The sequence below is a fragment of the Hypanus sabinus genome, chromosome 1 (genome assembly GCF_030144855.1).
Source record: "Hypanus sabinus isolate sHypSab1 chromosome 1, sHypSab1.hap1, whole genome shotgun sequence".
Taxonomy (NCBI): Eukaryota; Metazoa; Chordata; class Chondrichthyes; order Myliobatiformes; family Dasyatidae; genus Hypanus; species Hypanus sabinus.
In genome coordinates, this window is record NC_082706.1 from 29,431,052 (window position 1) to 29,444,913 (window position 13,862).

Consider the following 13,862-nt stretch of genomic DNA (forward strand, 5'->3'; position numbering starts at 1 on the left):
GCCACAGGCAAAGAGTGGGAATAAAGAGAGCCTGTGTTTGACTAGCTGCCCGTCAGTAGGTCTGCGCTTGGAATGAGGCTTTATAAGTTATATGTCAATAATTCGGGGAATGGGATTGATAGATTAGTTGTAACGTTTGCAGAGGATATGAATACAGGTGGAGGATAGGTAGTTGTTTTCATTCAAACAGAGAAGCTACAGAAGGACAGACATATTAGAAGAAGGAGAAAAGAAATACAGGTAGAATATAGTGCCGGGCAATAGACAGTCATGAATTTGGTAGAAGAAATGAAAGTTTTGACATATTTCTAAATACATTGAAAATACAATAAAAATGCTGCTGTGCACTGAGACCTGGGAGACTTTGTACAGGATTCCCTAAAGCTTAATTTGCAGGTTGAGTATATGGTGAGAGAGGCAAAAACAATATTTATATTCTTTTCATGTCTCCTAAAATATAAAAACAACTATCTAAGAATTAAATGATAAATGTTGGTGATCTTCACTTGCAGTATTGTGAGAAGTACTGGACCCCTTTTCTTCTAAATGATGTGCAGAAACATGAGATGTTCATGAAAGGAGTTTCATGAAAATCACTCCAGGATTGAGTCTGATTATTGTGGGCCTGTATTCAATGGATCTCAGAAGAATAATGATTATCACATTCAAAAGTAGGGAATTGTTAAAGGCCTTAACAAAGTGGTTGTGGAGAGTCTGTTTCCTGTTGCGGGAGCGTCTACGACCACAAGACACATCCTCAATATAAAAGGGCGTCCTTTTTGGAAGGGAGGTGAAAAGGAATTTCTTTAGCCAGGGAGTGGTGAATCTTTGGAATTATTTGTTATTTACGTCTGTGGAGGTCAGGTCCATATGTTTATTTAAAGCAGAGTTGTTAAACCTTCAATTTGTCAGGGCATGAAAGGATCGAGTGAGAAAGCAGGACATTGGGGCTAAGAGGAAGATTGGTTCAGTTGTGATGAAATGGTGGAGCAGGCTCCATTGGCCAAATGGCCAAATTATGTTCCTATATACGATAATGGCATGGACTCATAATAATGAATTTTGAACTGGTTACATGCAGGATATTAAACATAAAGAAATCTGCATTAGGTTTAATAGAATATAAAACAGAGTTCAGGATACAATAAAACGGATGGATGAATAGGAAACATGTGCGTATCTGGGGATCAACAAGCAGAAAAAAAAACACATCACAGTGCGGTAAATGAAAAAAGTTCTGACAGAATTTACTTCAAAGCGTATGAAAACCTCCCAATAGGAGCTCAATAATAAAAAAAATATAACAAAGGAAATAAACGGTTTCGCTGCACTTATATTAATGTAGTTTTGGCATACTACCTTGGTTCTAAAACAATCTGGAAAATTTACAAAAAAATGGAAATTAAAAAAACACATTTCGGAAAATATATATATTGAAATACGCTTAGATTAACATTATCTATGACAGAATGCAACAGTCCTTTAATATTTAGACAACCGTCAAATAAACCTTCTAAGGATATACTTTCTCAATGGAAACATGAATCAGCACTCCTCAGAGATATATGCAGTTTTGATCCAAAGTCTTCACACCAAAACGTAAATGAGAGCACAACCCAGATATATGAAGATATTATCGCTATTGAGAAAAAGTGATCCAATGGAAGAACATGGCCCTACATTCTGAACACCGCACGTTCTGATGGAGACAGATGGTGTACAGCTGAACAGGCGAGCAGGTACGAGTAAACTTGTAAACATTCAAAGTAGTCCATCAACATCACAGGCTGTGACTTCTGTAACTGTTTCTCAGGGAAGCGGTCCATTATAACTGAGATCATTTAAGCAGTTAAGAGAAGAAACGCACGCATAAAACTGTCATTAGAAATAGACACATTCACAACGCGTATATATTCGCGAGTAATGAAACTTGAGATGGACATGACAGGATACAGGGAAATCTTCATCAACAGTTTCACAGTTATTCCTTTGGAAATCTTCAGTAAGCCACAGAACTAAACACAGTAGAAATGTAGAATAGCCCGAAAGTCCCAAACAATTGACAAACGAGTGCACCTGGCTACGCCAGTACTTTAGAACAATCAATTTAATAGATGGAGCCATTCAAAACACTCATAATTTACAGAAATCAATAAGGAAAACACACCAGAAATACGCTGAATTACAAGAGGAAATTTGAAGTTTATGGAACAGGAGCTGGGTATACATTGTCCCAAGAGTAATATCTACAACCAATGTGATCCCAAACTCATCGCACATTAAGCTAAAGCAGATATACCTATGAAAATTTCTGGAAAGCAAAAATATCGAATTGCACACAAAAAAAGTCGGATGGTTTATAGCATTTGAAAAGTGACTGTGCTTGTCTCTGCCAGTATCAGAGGGTCCCCAACGTGACTGAGAAAAATATACAGTAATAATAATAATAATAATAATAATAATAATAATAATAATAATAATAATAATAATAATAATAATAATAATAATAATAATAATAATAATAATAATAATAATAATAATAATAATAATACTGAACGCTTACCAGCTATTGCACTGAAATCTACCTTTCAGATTCACGAAAGCATCCTGATTCAAAGTCACACAATAAAGTGAAAGATGGTGGATGCTGGACATCGCCGAATCATATGGGATCACTAACATCATTGTAGTGCAAGATTTTCATTACTGAGTCCTAATTCTCAGTCTACCTTTACACAATAATCAGTATTGAATTGACCCAGCTAAGGGATACAAATATAATAAAATTTTCAAGTTTTGTGGCCTCAATCCAAGATATTTAACCACAGGCACAGCAGAGGTTAAATGCCATACTTTCAAAGAATAGTAACATTTCAGGTTCTAGACTGATTCTACTGATTACGAAGGAGCACTACCAGCTCAGTAATTCTACACAGGAAAGACTGGAAAAACTCAGTATGGGTTTATCATATTGATCAAATGTCATTGGTAGTCCAGCCATGTTTATAGCCATTCCCTTCTTCTGTGAAATCATACGAAATGATGTTTACATTCTTGTTAAGGACTGCAGATTTCGGATGATGAGGGTTATTATTTAGCTTTAAATTTGAAGATCGTCAGCATTTACATCCTCTCATTTTGTTCACAAAAAATATACATTTGAACAATCGTTTCTTGTGTTAAGTAACTGGGCCAGAAAATGGACCCATAAACATTTTTGAGTCAGAAAACTACATGTTACCAAATATAGATTTGGCATTTCAATATTTCAGAGGAGCAGAAAGATAAAATCCCACATTGCAGGTGCTTCCCGCTCGCTCAAGAGATAAACAGTTTTGCAGAGACGTCGCTGGGCTGGTGCAGAATGCTGCAGTAGTCTCTGTATACAGCGAATAAAATGACAAGAAGTATTAGGCACAATGCTCAATTAGTACTGCCTCAACAATTCCTTGCAAATAGTTGCTATGGGAAATAATACTCAGCTATCCTAATTTGAAAACATTTTAATACTGTAAAGCAAGTGTGTGGGTCATTGCATTTCCGATAATCCTTGCAAAATGACCATGAGTATAGAAAATAAGTGCATTTGTTTTCCTTTGAAGCAGTTCTGAGAATCAAATTTCTGTTAAGATCAATTAGTGTGGGAAGCTTCAGAAACGCAACAATCTGTGCTCACAGCAGAGCGGAGTAAATAGTGATAGAAAAAAAAGTGATCAGACATAATTTTGAGATTCAGCTGATTTTATTGAAAAGTGGCACACTGAATTTAGTTACAAGAAATTTCAGTTGTGTTTGTCATCGCTCTTCAGTTTTTAACTTTGAAACTGTACGTTACCATCCCTTCTATGTGAGCATGTCGACCTTTTTATTAATTCAGCATTGAGATCCGGAAGTTCGGGTTGTAGACAGAGCTCATCTTTAAAAAAAAAGATAAAAGATAATCTTATCTCTTTTGTAGTTTGAGAGCTGTGCTGCACATTCCCTAAAGACTCTTCGCTCTTCGCTTTACACTTCGCTTTTTCATTGGAGCACTTACTTGTAACCATTCATATTCATGACATTTGTGACAGTCGCAAATGTCTGTGCCTGGTCTGTTGAGTGCTACTAGAATGTTATACATGATTTTCTTTAAGCGTTTTAATCTTTATATATTCTCTCCTTTCAGTTTGTGTTGCAATTGCTTCTAGAAATGTGAGAATGCATTACCCAGTTCTAATTTCCAGAGAAAGGTTGATTGTCAGCCACCTTTCAGAGACGGAATTCCCACTAACTTCAGGAGAGTAATTTAACGCACAGCGAGGAGAGCGCACATAATCAGTCAAAGAAAGCGATCTTGGGACATATGTCTGTACTCATGTCCGTAAACAGGAACACAATGATGAAGACAAAGAAGATATCGAGCGCATACAAAGACGCTGTAAGTGGAGTATATCAGAGTATATAAGAGGGGGCTTATAATTGTGCTTGAGTGTTACCACAACCACCTCTTTTCAATGTCAGCAGAATTATTGATTTAAGGAGGAGGAAACCGAAGGTCCATGAGCTAGTCCACATTGGGCGATCTGAGGCTGGGACGACCAGCAACTTTAGATATCATAATTTCAGAGGATCTGTCCTGGGCCTAGCATATAAGAGCCTTTATGCTGAAGCTCATCAGCATCTCCATTTCTGAAGATTCGGCATGATATCGAAAAAGTATGACAGTCAACCACGGGTGTTCACGTAGGTGTATATTGACTCTTTGCATCCTGGTACAGTATATCCAATGCTATAGAACGGAAAATCCTACATCAATAATCAAATCGGCCGAGTCCGTATTGTTACCGATACTGCCAAAGCTCTCACCATCAGTGAGCACCTTCTTCCATCCTCAAGGACTTCCACCATCCAGGCCATGTTCTCCTCACGTTGCCGCCATTAGGAAATTAGCTACCGGAGCCCCGGGACACAAACCATCAGATTCAGGAAGTTATTTACCATTCTCCATCGCGATCTTGAATCAGAGGAGATAACATTACTCAACTTCACTCGTCTAATCGCTGAACTGCTCTCACAGCCTATGAACACATTTTAACAATTACTAATCAAAGGCTTTTCATTAGCTGTTATTAAAATGTGTTGTTTATTTTTGTCATCATCAATATTTTTATCTTTCGCATTTGCACAATTGGTTGTCTTTTGCACGCTGTTTGTTGTTATTTTATTTCCTTCCTGTTGCTTGCAGTACTTAATTGCTAGTGTTGCGCTTTTTGGATTAGTGTTTGTGTCCCCGCAAAATCAACAACAACAGCAACAACAACAACAACAAATTCCAGGATTTATATTCTGAAACAGAAACAATCTGAATTTATATAGACTTTAACGTTGAGGAGAATTGCAGGTGCATTTAATATAAAACAATACAGAAGAAGCACATTCCCTGGCACAGATGAAGCTTGTGCGGAACATCATGTGCTACTCATAGATTCTACTTGCCCGTTTCCAGTTTCTCTACCCACTGCCTCTTCACGAGCATAGCTTAATGTCTCCTAAACGCAACTGAGATGTCTGCTTCCATTTGCAGTCCTGGTAAAGTTTGTAAGTACCCAACTTCGTTGTGACAGAAGCATGGCCCAAACATTGCCATTAAACATCCACTCCCCTCAGATTAAATCTATGCAGCGTAGTATTGGCTTTCTTACCTGGGAACCAGATTTGGGCTATCTGCCTCAACAATGTCTGATATAAGTTGATGAATTTATATCACGTCCCTCCACGAAATAATCCTAGGTTATCTAACCTGTCCTTACAACTGAGGCACTATAATCACGGCAGCATCCTGTTACGAGTCTTCTGCACCTTGTACAGAAATTTCACGTGTTTCACAAATCGTTGAGGACAGTGGCAACTCGTATCCATTTGCAGCCGAACGTATGTAAGAACATGCTACATCCTATAATCCAGACTCTTATACTCGGTGGCCTCAGCAATGTTGTTATGTGTTCAATGTTTCGTACTTTCCATCTATTGAATTTACATTTTCAATTTCCGAAAGGTCTGGAATTGAATCCCAAAATCCCTCTTTACAATAGTGCACCTCACCATCGATAGACTACTTTCCCATACTCTTGCCTGACCTCACACTTGCCCGTGGAACTCGATTTGCCATTTTCCGCCAGCAATTGTTAACGATCCATATCCTGTTGCATCAGTGATGATATTGTTCCACCTACACTTATCCACCATTTTTTTATATCATCCTCCAAGTAAAATGTAAAAAAACAGAAATATCTAAATCAAGAGATATTCAGCAGACACCTGGATACATATACCCAGCTAGATAAACTCTTCCACCGCGAAAATATGCCATTTATGTGCACCCCTTTTCAGACTACAAACTATCAAGTAACTGTCCTTTCAATGCACGTTAGTCTTCCTGATCAACCCAGCAAAATGGATATTTTCAAGTACATTTATATACTCCATGAGGACAACATCCAAGCATAACAATGATCAATCAACTTGGTCACAATCTACAATCATCCAAGCAGTTTTTAAATAAATGACTTCTTCCACAGAAAGACATGCTGGTTGTTACTTTTATCCTGTGTTTTTCCAAAGTATGTCAAATCTTATCATCTAAACTCCACTTCAGTGGTTTCAAAGTGCGAATGTGAGAGCCAACTGCTTATTCATTCCCGGATTTCCCCCTACCCCTCTTAATCAAGGAAACAGCATTGAACACTCTTATCTAGTTATTTGGTACTTTCCTAAATTGTCTAGTTCCATGCACAAATTCCCACTCTTATCCTTGAGCAGTCAATTCTTCACTCTATTCAGCCTTTTCCTCTGAATAAATGATAAAATTGATCGTTTCTCTTTGAACCTAAGCTGCAAGGTTCATGTTTATACGCTATTGGCATTTCTATTCCTTTGTTTAGGTTTTGTTTCCATATGTCCCTAAAACGGGCTGTCCAATTTACTTTCCCTGAAATTTATCTATGCTTGGTATTACATTCTGCTGGGATCCAATAACACAATCCGTCCAGTATGACTTCATATTTCATCTTTTCCCTTTTTTGCATCAGTGAATGTTTGCCTGCTCTGAGTAGAGCTGTGACATTACCTTGATTTGACACAAAACCCACCCATAATTTTAGTTCCACTTATATCATTTTTGTATTGTTGAAAACCCGGCGAGCGATCAGTCCTGTTCCAATCGCAACCACTTCTCTCCCATTGAAACAGCGTCATTGTTTAATGCGGTAATAGAGACTCGAAAGCCATCGGTATTTTCTCTCATTATCACTGAGTTGGAATAAACACTATTTTAATCCCATCATTTCCAAAAACACTCCCTGCCTGTTTCCTTTTCAGATATTCTTCTCAGAACCTTTACACTTCTGTCGCTTTCCCTATCTAACGTACAACTTATTATCCCAAAGTCTGTCAATCCGGTTTAATCCCTCCCGTGTACAAATTGTGAAGCTACCTATAAGGTATCCGGTGCTTTTTCTGTCGTGCAGCATCGCATCTTTCTATATGGGTTGCAGATGCCTCAGTGGAACGTCGAGTAACCATCATCTCTAAAGTCTGCAGGCCTCTGACAGATGCAATGGTCTGCACACTCCTTCAATTATATGTATCAGCAGTATATGCCACAGGCAGTAAACTTCCAATGACAAACTAGGAGTTCATATTTTTTTTTTTTTAATCTCCTGCCTGAATCTCAAAATTCTGTCTGAAGATCTAGATATTCTTCGGTGCCAAATGATTCACGTCCGCTCAGAGACATACTTAAGCCTGGGACCAGTGAGGAAACATATCACTCTGGATTCTGTTTTGGAATCACAGAAACAGCTTCATGTACCTCAGCTTTAAGAACTTGCTATCGCCTCAGCACCCCACGATTGAGCAGGGGAAGAATGTATTGCTCTTTCAGGCTGCGGCTACTATTTTTCCTGCGGGGACACCCCGTCTGAACTCATAAATGGTACTTTCATATCTGGGTAGCCCTGGGGATTCAATCAATGCTTCCTTTTCGCTTATCCATCTACAAACCCCATTTCCAGAAAAGTTGTGATATTTTCCAAAACGCAATAAAAACAAAAATATGTAATATGCTAATTCACGTCAATCTTTATTTAACTGACAAAAGTACAAAGAAAATATTTTCAATAGTTTTACTGACAAACTTAATTGCATTTTGTAAATATACACAAATTAAGAAACTGATGGCTGCAACACACTCAACAAGAGATGGGATAGAGGCATGTTTAGCATTGCGTTACATCACCTTTCCTTTTTATAAATCTTTTTAATCATTGTGGAACTGAGGATACTAATTGTAGTAGATTTGCAATTGGAAATTTTGTCCATTCTTTCTTCAAATAAGACTTCAGCTGCTCAACAGTCCGAGGTCTCCATTGTCTGATTCTCATCTGCATGAAGCGATATACATTTTCAATAGGAGACAGGTCTGGACTGAGAGCAGGCCAATCAGGCACACGCACTCTGAGTCTACAAAGCCACGCAGTTGTAGCCCGTGCAGAATGTGGCCTGGCATTGTCCTGCTGAAATAAGCATGGACGTCCCAGGAAGAGACGTCGCCTTGATGGCAGCATATGTCTCTCTGAAATCCTAATATACGCCTCAGAGTCGATCAGATACATGCAATTCAACCATGCCGTAGGAACTAATGCACCCCCATACCATCACAGATGCTGGCTTTTGCACCTTTTGCTGATAATTATCAGGATGGTTGTTTTCATTTTTAGCACGGAGAGCTCGACGCCCGTTTTTCACTGAAAACGAGCTGAAATGTGGACTCATCTGAGCACTGCACACGGTTTCACAGTCTTTTGGTCCATCTGAGATGAGCTCGGGCACAGAGAACTTCTCGGCATTTCTACATAGAGTTGATGTATGGATTCCTCCTTGCTTAATACAGTTTCAAGTTACATTTCTGGATGCAGTGACAAACTGCGTTAAGTGACAATGGTTTTCCGAAATATTCCGTAGCCCAGGTGGCTGTAATTGCACAATAGCATGACGGTTTCTTTGGCAGTGCCGCCTGAGGTCTCGAAGATCACGCGCATTCAACAGTGGTTTCAGATCTTGCCCTTTACGCACTGAGATTTCTCTGAATTCCCTGAAACATTTCACAATATTATTTACTGTAGAGGTTGAAAGACATAAATTCCCTGCAATCGTGCGTTGGGAAATGTTCCTTTTGAACTGACTTAACAATTGTCTCACGAACTTTGGCACAAAGGGGTGAGCCACGACCCATCCCTGCTTGCAAAGACTCAGGCATTGATGGAAGCTACTTTTATACCCAGTCATGATACCTCATCTGCTATCAATGAGCCTGCTTAATGTGGAGTCTTCCAAACCGGTGTTACTTAAATATTCTGTTCACTTTTCAATCTTAGTCTAACTCTGTCTCAACTTTTGTTGAGTGTGTTTCAGCCATCAAATTCTAAATTTGTGTATAGTTACAAAATACAGATAAGTTGGTCAGTAAAACTATTGAAAATATTTTCTTTCAACTTTTGTCAGTTAAATAAAGGTTCACGTGAATTAACATATCACAGATTTTTGTTGTTATTGCATTTTGGAAAATATCCCAACTTTTCTGGAAACGGGTTTGGTATATGGCGGACTGTCTCCCTATAAAATTCTCGAACTCCTATATGACGATCTGTGGGCTCAGAGTTACTCCAAGCAAGTGATTCTTCCTTACAGAAACAGAAACTGTACACACCTCTTGCAAACAGAGTTGTGAGGACCATGGGCTGTCCCCTGATTTTCCATAACTGGCAGGAGAACCGCACTCTATTTACTGGTACTGCTGCTCACCCAATAATAAAAGAAGGCTGGACATTGGCATATAAACAACAACAAAAAAAAAAAAACTATAACACACACAGACCCTTAGGCCCACAAAGCTGTAACGAACAAAAATTACCTAGGGTTACCCATAACATTCTAGTATTCGTATTTCCATGTACCTATCCAGGAGTCTCTTAAAAGACCCTCTCTTTCCCAACTCAAGCAGAGCCGCCGGCAGCCCATTCCACGCACTCACTACTCACTGCGTAAAATAATTATCCCTGACATGTTCTCTGTATATTCTGCCAACCAACTTAAAATTATGGCCTCACGTGCTGGCCATTTCAGTCCTGGGGAAAAAAGTATCTGACTGCCCACATAATGAATCCGTCTCATCATCTTGTATATCCTATCTGATCAACTCTCATCCCCCGTCGCTCCAGTGAGAAAAGGCCGAGTTAACTCAATCTATTCTCATAAGACATGCTCCCCAATTCAGGAAACATATTTGTAAGTCTCTTCTACACTCTTTCTATGGTTTCCACATCCTTCTTGTAGTGAGGCGACAAGAATTGAGCACAGTACTCCAAGTGGGATCTGCAACATTACCTCTCGGCATTTAAACTCATTCCCACAATTGATGAAGGCCATTGTACCGTATGCCTTCTGAACCAGTGAGTCAAGCTATGCAGCAGCTTTGAGTGTACTACAGACTTGGACCCTAAGATTCCTCTGATACTCCACACTGTCAGGAGTAAGCGTTTCAGAACTGGTCCCTGAGACACAGCAGTGGTCACCGACCTACATGCGTGATATCACCTGTATATAACCACGCTTTTCCTTCTGTGGGCAAATCACTTCTTGATCACCAAGCAATATCCCCTTGGATGGTATGCCTCTTTACTTTCTCAATGAGGCTGGTTTGGGGTACGTTATGAAATGTCTTGCTAAAATCCATATGCACGACATCTACGGCTCTACTTCCATCAATGTGTTTCGTCACATCCTCAAAAATTTCAATCTGGCTCGTAAAGCATGACCTGCCATTAACAAAGCCATGCGGACTATTTCTAATCATATTATGTCTCTTCAAATGCTCATAAATTCTGCCTCTCAGGATTTTCTCCATCAACTTACCAAACACTCAAGTAGGACTATAATTCCCTGGGCTACCTCTACTCACTTTCTTGAATAAGTGAACAACATCCGCGACCCACTAATCCCCCAGAGCCTCTCCCGTCTTCATTGACGACGCAAAGATCGGCATAGGCCTAGCAATCTCCTCTCTCGCTTCCTACAGTAAAATGGGATACATCCCGTCTCGTCCCGGTACTTTATCCAACTTGCATTCCAAAAGCACAAGCACATACCCTTCCTTAAGTTATCCCTGCAAAAGCAAAGTTCTTTTTCCGTAGTGAATACTGAAGCAAAGTATTCATCAAACAGAAGAAAACAAGAACTTAATTAAGTTTGAATTGTTGTTCTTTGTCCTTTCCCTGATGTCTGATATATACACACTCCACCACTTAACCCAGCAACCGCACATTCACCTCCAAATTGTTATGATGAAAATGGTTGCCTTGATACTGCGGGTCTTTCATATTTAAACAAGTGTTTCCGTACGAGCAAGCTTCCAAGCTTTTCAGATTCCCATCTCGGCTGCATATTGTCTCTTCGTCGCCAATGTACATCGCATTGGAAGCTCGTTTTTCAAACTCCACCGCAAGAATTTTGGAAAATTTTCTTATAAGTATCTGGTTCTGTAATCCGACACGAAAATGGGAAGAACGATTAACTCTGCGAAAGGTGTGTGTGTGTGTGTGTGTTTGTGTGTGTGTGTGTGTGTGTGTGTGTGTGTGTGTGTGTGTGTGTGTGTGTGTGTGTGTGTGTGTGTGTGTGTGTCAGTGGGGTGGTGGTGGGTGGGGTTGCGTGGTGTGGTGGGGATGATGCTAAACTTTCACTAGGCTGAGTGTCAGGATGAGCGAGTGGGTATATCATTAAAATAAATATTTCTGAAAAATTACAAAATCATCAAAAGGAGAGGAGGGATGCTAAGAGCACAAAATAATGGAACTATCATACATTTCAGGCAAAAAAAAAAGAATCGATGTGAATATTGGAGAAGCATCGAGAGATAAAACATCATTTCGATTTAAAGTTTTAGTCTTTTCAGATGGAAATAACCTGACCGGTTGGTTGTGACAATGAACAGTTTTGATCAATAAAACAGACAAGAAAATAAAATTGATTTGTTCTGTTTGGTGAAAGTGGGAGTAGGGACAGGATCGCTGTCCAAATTGCCAAACTGGTCTACTGCATGATATTGGGAAAGAGGGAGATATTTAATGCGGTCTCAGATAAAGCCCACCATATCTGAAACCTTACTTGCAATGATCTGACTAACTTACTCCTGGGCGTTTAGCTTCTATGACAGATTTTTTTTTTAGTTTGTAGATACCGCGTCGTTGCATAATTTGCCTTTTCAGATTATCTCAGCTCATTGCTTCCTCAGAAGACAAATGCATCAACTCCATTAGTAGACAAGTATTTTCCCATTGGTGCGTTTGAACAAACTGCAATTTACACGTTAACTGTGGGAAAAAATTATTGGATGCTGAGAGAGAAGTAATGAATACTCAAAATATTCTCGAAGAATTTGCTTTCAGATCAATTATTCAGTTATTGCTGTGCCTACTCGTTGAACATACTGGTCCGACCGATCTAAATGACGACTGAGAGATTACCGTTGACTATCTTGCCACTGATGGTGATGAAAATCTGGAACTGAGAGTTCATTAAAAATATGTTAACATATTATATAATATATTGATATGTTCGTTATCATTAACGCCCAATACCGCGTAGTTTACAACAATCTTACTGAAAATTGAGGGAAATGTAAGGTAAAACTGTAAAAAAAATGTCCAGCTTCCACTTCCGACTTTGTGATAAATCAGTGTTGATATAATAAATAAAAACTGAGAGTAACATTTCTGTCGTCCTGCGATTTTCTCGATGAAATCAATGTTTCATTTGCTTCAAAATTGGACCGTACTGGTTGAATAGATTAGGAATCGGCCGATTTGTTTGCCGGAAATGACGACTAAAATGCTCTGTTGAAATTTGTTATTGAATTTGCAGTTTCTGTTTCCCTTCTGCAAGCAATTTTTCATATCTACCAATCGCAGTATAAGTGTTTCTATTAATTACATGGAGTTTCCACTGAGCTTGTGTCAAATACTTCACTGTAAAATTTCGGCAAAAGTTAGATTGATTGTCTTGGCTCAAGAATTCTCGCTTTAGAAAACAGGCGGCTGGTTTCATCTTATATACTAAACAAATTATTAACCAATGTTGGAGAGTTGTCCCCGTCGGAAAACAGACATTCCGATTTAACAGTATGTAATTCAATGAATGCAAGCAGCAACCAAAGTTACAGCTGCTGCACGTACTCATTCCTAACTCTTTTCTATTGTATTTAGTCTCAGCTTTCTCAACTCATTTTTCTATTTTACACTATTGAAATTATTCTGTAATGCTTTGTGTTTGATTAGCATCTTCAATTAAAATATATTTTGTATTTTTCTGCGGCTGGAGAAAAGTACCAAGCAATTTTCTTGCAGTGCGTGTTTCCGTGTTCCGTTGCAAATATGAGAGAATTTGTCGTTCTTAATTTTTTGAATTCGGCATTCTTTTTCTCTCCCAGTTAAAACTTATAATGCGCATTTTAGTAGGAAGATTTTTTCTTTATCTCATTTTACGTTATGTAAACTGTTTAATGTGTTACTGCCGTATAACAGACAAAAAAATAAAAAACCTTGGAAAACATCAAGATGTAGTGAAGTACAAAATAAATTAACATTAAAGCAGAGTACACAGCATTCGTGCAAAGCTCAACGAAGTAAAATGTCTCTATTTCTTTTGATGCAGATACGTCCTAATCTGCTGCGTGTTCTTGACTTTTATCTCGTTTGCTGAAACTTGTTTGCTATTTATATAAAAATCAATGTAAGTCATATATCAGGCTTTATTCACAGATGTTTTAAGGT